Source organism: Tupaia chinensis, unplaced genomic scaffold (assembly GCF_000334495.1).
Source record: "Tupaia chinensis unplaced genomic scaffold, TupChi_1.0 Scaffold150243_1, whole genome shotgun sequence".
Taxonomy (NCBI): domain Eukaryota; kingdom Metazoa; phylum Chordata; class Mammalia; order Scandentia; family Tupaiidae; genus Tupaia; species Tupaia belangeri.
In genome coordinates this window covers 368143-377573 of record NW_006210084.1, presented here as the reverse complement: position 1 = coordinate 377573, position 9431 = coordinate 368143, and the positions used below count along the sequence as shown (strand labels likewise).

The 9431-nt window shown below is 43.8% G+C and overlaps 1 pseudogene; it reads left to right on the top strand.

Annotated features, from left to right (window-relative positions):
* The first annotated feature begins 6496 nt into the window (after positions 1 to 6496).
* Positions 6497 to 7088, top strand: LOC102469779 (60S ribosomal protein L15 pseudogene; annotated as a pseudogene).
* The last annotated feature ends 2343 nt before the right edge of the window (positions 7089 to 9431 follow it).

Sequence of the window (9431 nt, the reverse complement as noted above, 5' to 3'; positions counted from 1 at the left end):
CGCCCCCCCCCCCCAGGGGGTATGGCCATGCCGCAATCCCTTCTCCATTCTCCTCTCGGGATCTTGGGCATGTACGCACATGTGCCTGGCGTGAGTTGAAGCCACCGGGTCTGGGACTCGAACCGTGGTCGGCTACACGGGAGTCCAACAACATAGCCATTATGCCAATTGCTGGTCCATCCTTTGGTTTTTAAGAATTTTTGAAATTTAACTTTATTTATTTATTTACTTAAATTTGACCAGAGAGGGACAGAGAGAGGAGAGAGAAAGTGAGAAAGCAACCCACCAGGTGCGGGACTTGAATTACATCGGCCAGCGCCCTTAACCACTAAGCCATTTGCTGGCCCCAGATAGTTAATAGTCTTAACAAACTTCAACTCTGTTTTATAGAATATGAATTGCTGATGTCTTTATACTCAGAATGATCTAAGAGATTTGAGTATGAACATGAAGAGTTAATTAATCACAATGAAAAACCACAACACTTCAAGATAGTTAGGGCCTTGGAGCTCTGCAAGGTACCGCAGAGCTTTCTGGTTCCAGGCATGCGCAAAGCCAAAGCTCATGTGCTTTAGATGGCAGGGTGGGGGATGCTGGTGGGCATATACAGGAGTCTGAAGGAGACCCCTTTGTACCTTTGCAAACTACAAGTTTGCTTCAGTTAAACTTCACAAGGCCTCACCTTCAACCCAGTCACTTACTTGAAAAGGTGACAAAGACAGAAAAAAATGATGTGACCTAAAAATGGGACGTGGTCTCAATGGATGTTGAAAAGCTATACTTAATAGCTCCTGTATCTCAAATGTTTCCTTTTCAATTCAAGGGAGATGTTCGACTCTATTTTTCCAAAGAAGTAGAGGAAATCGAGAATGAGGGCAGTGTACCCCATAGCTTGGCTAATTTACTATAAAAGTCTTCCAGTGGAGTCTTTATAGAGGCTGTGGTTTTCTTGCTGACCCTGAAATGAGGGTTCGAACATTACCATTATCATTAGATGATTTATCATCCTTAAAAAGTTGACTCTTCCAGAGACCTTTGGCTGACCATATCATTTATCACCTATTCTAAAATGAAGCGAAGATACTTGATAAATTGCTCAGCCTGGCTTCAGAGAGCTTGGGTGCACTCAGCTTTTCAGGTAGAAAAACAGCTTCCTTGAGATAACTGCCCAGCTTCTTTGATCTCATTGACTAAACTGCTTTTAGGCTTTTGTTCTCCAAATTCTTGTTCTATCCATTTTAGGGTTTCAAAGTATAGAACTTGCCCTTATGGTATGCTTACTGTTCATGAAACCACTCGATAAAAATGCAAATGTCAATCTTTTTTCAATGTAATTTTAGAAGCTATGGGTAACATGGTGTAATTAAACTGTAGGGGACCTGAAAGAATTAGATAGCAGCAATTCTTCCCGCTGTGTGTTTTGGCCAAGATAGCCATTTCTTGATAAAAGAAGAATTTTATCCAAGTCCCTGCAATGAGATGTTATTTGTAGGGGAATTTGGGGGACATTGATAGGGTATATGCTTTTATATAATGCCACTGATTTGTCCAGACAACCAAAGTCTAGAAAGTACTCCTTTCCTCAGCTAAAGCCATGGATATCACTACCTCAACTTCCATCTGAACAGCACGCAGTAGAAGGAATACACAAGTCTTTTGAGTCAAGGGCAAGAGAGAGAGTTCCTTTCACCCTTTATGCATTACTTCAAATCTATACTTTCGCATCCTTTGATTCCTTGTTCTCCCTGCTCTGGGCAGACTTAGCTGAGCTTGTTCTTACTCAAAATATAATCGGGATTCCATAAAAATGAAAGAAGAGGAAAAATATATTGAGTAGATGAATAGCAGGTTTTGCTGCAGTATTTCATACACCAGTACATGACGTCTCAGAGCCCTGGGATAGAGTAGGGAAATGGTGACAAGCCCAGCACTGTGGGAGAGGACTGTGTCCTTGGTCAGTGGCTATGAGTAAATGGAGGCAAAATGGAGGAGGAGGTAGGAGCCAGGATTACAAAGAGTCCTACATGGCAGGCTATAAACATTGTCCCCTGTCTGTTTAAAGCATGTAGATCTCTCTTGAAGCAGAGGAGAGATTTTTTTTCTTAGGAAGGATAGATTGGAGTGGGGAGAGATAAAGGGCAGGATTGTTGCACTTTATTTAGGTAAGAGATCACTCAGTCTTCAATTAAGCCAATTAGTTAAAACGAATTTTTTTTTGGGGTAGAGATTTTTGTCTTAGGGTGCATGCACTTGCTAGAGAGAGACAGAGAGAGACAGTGAAAGGAAAAATGAGAAGACACCCCCTCCGGTGGCATGGCCAGGCCACAGTTTCTTCTCCTCCATTCTCCTCCCAGGATTTTGGGCACTCATGCACCTGTGTCCAGCATTATTTTTTTTTAAGAATTATTTTATTTAGCTTAATTAATTTATTTACTTATTTTAATTTGACCAGAAAGGGACAGAGTGAGTGAGAGAGAGGGAGAGAGAGAAAGAGAGAGAGAGAGGGAAACTGAGAAAGCAAGCTACCAGGTCTGGGACTTGAACCACGGTTGGCCAGTGGGAGTCCAGTACCTTAACCATCATACCACCTGCTGGCCCTCTAGCATGATTTTTAAGCTACCAGGTCCAGGACTCGAACCACAGTTGACCATATGGGAGTCCAGTGACATAACTGCTATGCTATCTGCTGGCCCCCTCTCCAATTAGCTTTTTAAATTTGGTACTTAACGCTGTTTGAGGGGGTCAGCAGGTGGTGTGGTGGTTAAGGGCACTGGACTCCCACATGATCAACTATGGTTCTAGTCCCGGGCCTGGCACTTACTTTCTTGCTTTCCCTCTCTTGCTCTCTTGCTTACTTTGTCCCTCTCTGGTCAAATTAAAATGAATGAATGAATAAATAAAATTATATAAAATAATTATAAATTTAAAAAAAGCTACTTGAGAACATTGTGATATTAAAATAACTCCTATCTCCAAAGACAAAGGTATTGTTCTCATATTTTACCTTTTTTAGTAAAAGAGGCTGATTCTGTCCATTTATAGCCTTTGCCCCAAAGGGCAATGCACATTTTTATAAAGAATAACCAGATCTTCCGGTTTGGCATTGAAGAAAATTTTGTAAAGTTATAGCAGATGATCCCATCTGTTATGAGGTTGGACTGTTTTATTTATTTATTCATTCATCCAGTTATTAATTCATAAAACATTTTTTGAGCAGTGGCTCAGACTTTGTGCAGGGCATCGTGAGTAGGGCATGGGCCCTCCCTTCAAGGAGCTCATAGACTAGACAGAGATGTGTGGACACAGCATTGCAAAGTCATGTTATAAATGAAGTTACGACCATCTGAGGGAGGGATTCTTTTGAAGACATTGTAGGAAACAATAGCAGTCACATGCCAAAGGAGGCCATGCTACATGGTCGTCATAGAACAATTTCAATGAAGAACCACGGAAGGTCAAAGATTCGAATATTTCTTTCATATGTGAAATCAAAATTTATAAAAAGCTCACCCTTAGGTCACAGGTTGGCAAACTCTGGCTCATGGGCCAAATTTGGTCTGACATCTGTTTTTGTAAATAAAGTTCTATTGGAACACAACCACCCTCATTTGTTTACATATCTCTATGGCTGCATTTGTACCACAGTGGCTGAGTTGAGTAGTTGTGGTAGAGACCACAGGGCAAGTGAAGCTGAAAAAGCTGACCTTGCCCTAGGTAGACATGGCCCCATCCTTTTCTGGACTCTGGTGAGCCCCATCCTTTTGCATCGCCAGTATAGGTGTCCTTGTCTCTGTCCCTCACCAAACTTTACCTTGTTTCTCTAGTCGTTGGGCCAGTGTCTGGCACCAAAGCCTGGGGTTTTGACTTGAGAACCCAGTGACTGCTTTTCCACAGTGTACGCTAGTCACAGAGTGGAAAAAGGGAAGCCACTCGTGTGAACCGTCCCTAGAATCTTCTATCGGTGATGATGTCACCTGTTTCCTCTCAACCTCCAGCCTGCTGTGTCCACATCTGGACAATCTGGTGGGTTCAGGGGCACAGGGAGAAATATGGACTCGAACCTGTATGAATGTTTTCACTTGGCTCTTCTGTGAGATTTGGAGCCTGGCCTGTTTCCCTCTGGCCCCAGGCACTATCTGATATGGTTGAACACACCTGATCTTCCATGGAAGGGCAGCACCATGACAAAGGAATTCTCAACTACAGCATGGAGAGATCTTGATCTGAAAAATGCCTGGGAGAGCACAGCGTGAAAGTCACCTTTGCACTTCTCAAAATATAATAATTTGTTCCCCCTGTTCACCATATACTTGATTCCAAGTGTGGTCACATGGCCCAGGTCTAGCCCGTGAATTTTGTGCAGGACTCTGGGTGACCAGGAAAACAGCTCTCTTCTCCGCTGTGCTAGTGAAAGGGGTAGAAGGAAGGTCTGGCACTGTCAGAGTCCACCTTGCCGTCCTGCCAGGCAAGGCCACTTACAGGAAAGCAGAACCTAGTGATCCAACCTCCCAGTGTCTGGGCAGGTGGATTCAGTAGCACAGCTCAGAAACACCTCTATGCCTGAAGAGCACGGAGGAACAACAAATGGAAAGAGAAAAAAAGGAACAGAGAAAGGAAAGGTGGAAGATTGCTATTCACAGCACCACCAGCAGGGGGAGGGTGGTTAAAGTGTTGGCTCTCGCCTGGCTGACTCCTGGCAGCCTGAAAACAGGGTGCATATAAGTGTGTACCTGAAATCCCAAGAGGAGGAGAAGGGATTGGACGTGGCCATCCCTCCCCACCCCCCCACCGGGGTGATTTCTTATTTTTTCCCTCTCTCTTTGCCTTTCTACAGTGAGAGAAGGCACTCTATGGCAAAAAATTTAAAGAAAAAAGAGGATTGCTATGATTGCTATTTGCAAAGGGACCCAGGGTGTTTCTTTGGTGAAAGTTATCACCCACCTTCCAGGTTCGTTAGGAGGTTTAAGCGGAAATGGAGCGGCCGCTAAGGTGGAATCTGTTCATTCATTGTTGTTCAGCCACCAGAAGGAGCTAAGGGGATCTAAGTTACTTACAGCTTTTAAAGTCAGTCCTGAAACACCCCATTCTGCTAGAGTGAGTGTCCCCCTCCTCTAAAATGAGGGCTTTACACTTGGTCACGTCAAAGGTGTCATCCACTTCTGATCTTCACAGAACACGCCTTCCTTTGGCAAAAGCTAGTTTCTGTACAAATAACTCGGGTGAAATGACAGAAGATGCCCGCCAGATGTCACTGTAGAACAGGGTTGATTCCTCCATGCATCGGTCTTCGTTAATGCCAGCAGCTCTCACTGGGAGACTGTTTAGCAACTGTCCCACAAGATTAGGCTCCCAAGTCAGAAAACCATGCACTGCCACCCCTACATGTCCTAGGGTGGGTCATGTGCCACATCTTTGCTTTCCTTGTGACTTGGAGGCAAAACCTTTTCTTCCTTCCTTCCCAGTCACTCCCTCCATGCAAAATAGCTAATATTTAATCATTATAGACACCCCTCCCACATAGTTTCCTTATGCATTTTCTGTCATTGAAGACCAGTATTGTGCTTAGCTATTGGAAATAAAACTCTTGAGATTCTTATGAAAAGGTAAGCTTAAACACAAGTATTTCCACAGGAGTTGACCTGTTTTCTCTTTCTTCCAATCTGCTACATGTTATCATCTCAAAGCCCCTCTGCCAAGAAGGCCTGCTTTGCTGAGGACCTGATGGTTCTGCTCTGAGACCATTGTAGAAACATCAGTGGTCTGTGGCCACTTGAATTTCACTCTTCACGGGGGCTCTTGCCTTAGCCATAAGGATCTGAGGAAGGTTGTGAGCCTATGAGTCTTGGGTATGTGGGTTTCTATCCCACCCTTCTCCCCACAAAACATTGATTCTACTCTCTCTTTTTTTTTTTTTTTTTTGAGAGATTTTTTGTATAGGGTGCATGTGCTTGCTGGAGAGACAGAGAGAGAAAGAGAGAAAGCACCCCCCCAGTGGGGATGGCCACACCAGAATCCCTTTTCCTCCATTTTCCTCTCGGGATCTTGGGCATGCATGCACACGTACCCGGCGTGAGTTTTAAGTCACTAGGTCTAAGACTCAAACCGAGGTCGACTATGTGGGAGTCCAGCAATGTAACATTACACCATCTGCTGGTCCCTATTGATTCTACTCTTATTGAAGAGACTGTTACACACTCTAAATCATCATGTGCACGCCTACATTTCCCGTCCTCCCTTAAACTAGGCTTGAGCTCACGATTAGTGGTGGCCAATGAATAGCGACCGAAAGAGAGCTGTGCCAGTCCTAGCTAAAGCAATTGAGACTTGCTGTGTCACATTCATTTCAGTTTCCTCATGCTATATGCTCTAGCTGGCAGAGCCACAGAATGAAGGAGAATGGGTTGAAGAGATTAAGAAATAAACCTAAGGAGCCCAAAAGGAATTGTGGGAGAAAGACTCTTTCCTTTCCGTCTGGGCAGCCCTCAGGTAAGCCAAGATGGGGGCATACAAGTACATCCAGAAGCTATGTTGGAAGCAGCAGGCCAAGGTGATGTGCTTTCTTCTGAGGGACCCCTGCTGGCAGTCCCACCAGCTCTCTGCACTGCATCGGGAGCCCCGCCCCACCCGGCTGGATAAAGTGCACAGACTGGGCTAAAAGGCAAAGCAAGGTTATGTCCTATACAGGATTCGTGTGCGTCGTGGAGGCCGCAAACACCAAGTCCCCAAGGATGCAATCTATGGCAAGCCTGTCCATCATGGTGTTGACCAGCTCAAGTTTTCTGAAACCTCTAGTCTGTTACAGAGGAGCGAGCTGAATGCCACTGGGTGGGTGACAATTCCACATATAAATTCTTTGAGATTTTCCTCATTGATCCATTCCATAAAGCTATCAGAAGAAACCTTGACACCCAGTGGATCACCAAACCAGTCTACAAGCACAGGGAGGGAGATGTGTGGGGTGACATCCGTAGGCCCCAAGAGCCGAGGCCTTGGAAATGGCCACAAGTTCTACCACAGTATTGGTAGTTCTCACCGTGTAGCTTGGAGAAGGTGCAATAAATACCCTCCAGCTCCACCATTACTGCTAATCTAAGAAATGTTTGTAAAATTCATATCTAATAAACAATTTAGGTCAAAAAAAAAAAAGAAAAAGAAACTTTTCTGCATTAAGTGACTAAGATTCCAGGGTTTATTGGTTACAGCAGCATAGCCTAACCTATCCTGACTAACTCAGTGGGTCTGTGAACATATCTAGAAGAAAGAGATGAATCTTAATTGGAAGCTAATTGCAGTTTTTAGCATTTTAACTAGTATTAGTAATCTTTGTTATTAATACAGGAACACTTCTATAGGCTAAGCACTATGTAAAGGAAAATGGCAATATCTGGAAAGAATGTTTTTGGGTTCTGGAACAGCCTGGAAATTATCATATGAATATGATAATATACATTTGAGTAACACCGGCAGATGAATCTTGACCAATGGCCCATTGGAGGAATACCCATGAAGGTTCCTTAAGGAGCTAGTTCCTAGGTGAAAGCCTGTCCACTCATACAGTCAGTGGAGGCACCATGATGACTTCTTGCCATCCTCTGGAAAGCATGATATCAGTGTCTTCAAAAATGCAAAGATATCTCTTCTTTCTCTGCAGGCCCAAATTGTATGGAATGCTAATGTTACCAAGATAAACAGAACTTCAAATAATTCTTTTTCCTCAGATTTATTTTTGATGTCTTTTGTATGTATTTTTTTCTTTTACAGAGATTTTTGCTATAGGGTGTGTGTATTCTCCAGAAAGACAGAGAGACAGAAAGCGAGAAATCATCCCATAGAGGGGCTGCACACCACAATCCTTTCTCCTCCATTTTCCTCTTAGGATTTTGTGCATGCATACACACAAGCCCAGCCTTAGTTTTAAGCTACTGGGTCTGGGACTCGAACCATGGTCAACTATGGAAGTCCAGTGATGTAACCATTATACCATCTGCTGGTCCCTATTTTTGATGTCTTTTGATTCCATGTTCTGAACCAAAAAGAAGGAATTTTGTGGTTATGGCTTGAATGGAACTTCTTTTTCTCAGAAAGAGACTGACAGGGAAATAAAAACAAGGCCCTGGAATTTGATAGAAAGTGGATGAATATGGAAGATTTGTTGCTTAACGAAGCAAGTCAGGCTATAAAAGAGAGACATTGCATGTCTCCACTTAACATATACCGACTGTCCGCACTCTATGGTAGAGACTGAAAGACTGGAGGACATAGAAGCATTAAAAATTCTTATCGACATAAGAGACAAAGTATAAGGAGAGTGTGGGAGGGGAAGAACACAGGAAAGATAATTTGGGGGAAAAAATGGAGAGGTCAGATATTTGTGGGATGCAGATATGGTTTATTATCTGTTGTTAAGGATGTGTAGTATTCTCAATTAGACTGAGACGTATATCATGGTGGGTAAAGTCTATTTGCAATCTAAATGATGTATAGCAATTGAATGTATAAATAATAATGATAATAAAGGAAAAAAAAAGAAAGAAAGCATTCTTCCCTTATTATAAAATTTTCAGGGCCAGCCAGTGGCATGGTGGTTAAGGTGGCTGGATTCCATATGGCCAACAACTTGGTTTGAGTCCTGGACCTGGTGGCTTGAGAAACATGCTGGGTGTGTGTTCATGCGTGTAGAAAATCCCGAAGGCAGAAGTGGAGAAGAGACTGTGGCTTGACCATTTCCCATGGGGGGTGCTTTCTTGCTTTCCCTCCCTTCCTACTCTGTCTCTCTCCAGACAGTGCATACACTCTCTGAGAAATTAAATAAATGAATGGACAGAAAAACTTACAGTGAGGCCAGCTAGGTGGCATAGTGGTTGGGGTGGCTAGGTTCCACATGGTCAACTGCATGGTTTGAGACCTAAACCTGGTGGCTTAAAAAACACACTTGGGGGGGGGGACCAGATGGCACAGTTGTTACGTTGCTGGACTCCCACATGGCCAACAGTGGTTCTGGTCCTGGACTCAGTGGCTTCAAAACTGTACTAAGCATGTGCATGCCCAAGATTCTGGGAGGAGAAGGGATTGTGGCATGGCCATCCCCCTGGGGGGTGATTTCTCACTTGTCCTCTTACCTTTTCACTGTCTCTCTTGCTCTCTCTCCCCAGTGAGCACACGTGCCCTAAGGTAAAACAAAGACAAAACACACGGTGGAGTGTGGGGAAGCAGACGGTGTGGTGGATAAGGTGCTGGACTCCCATAAGGGTGATCATGGTTTGAGTCCTGAACCTGGTGGCTTGCTTTCTTACTTTCCCTCTCCCTCTGTCTCTCTCTGGTCAAATTAAATAAATACAATTATATAAATAATTCTAATACACACACACACACACAAACACACATGGCATGTGTGTGTGCCTAACATCCTGAGAGAAGGGATTGCAGTGTGT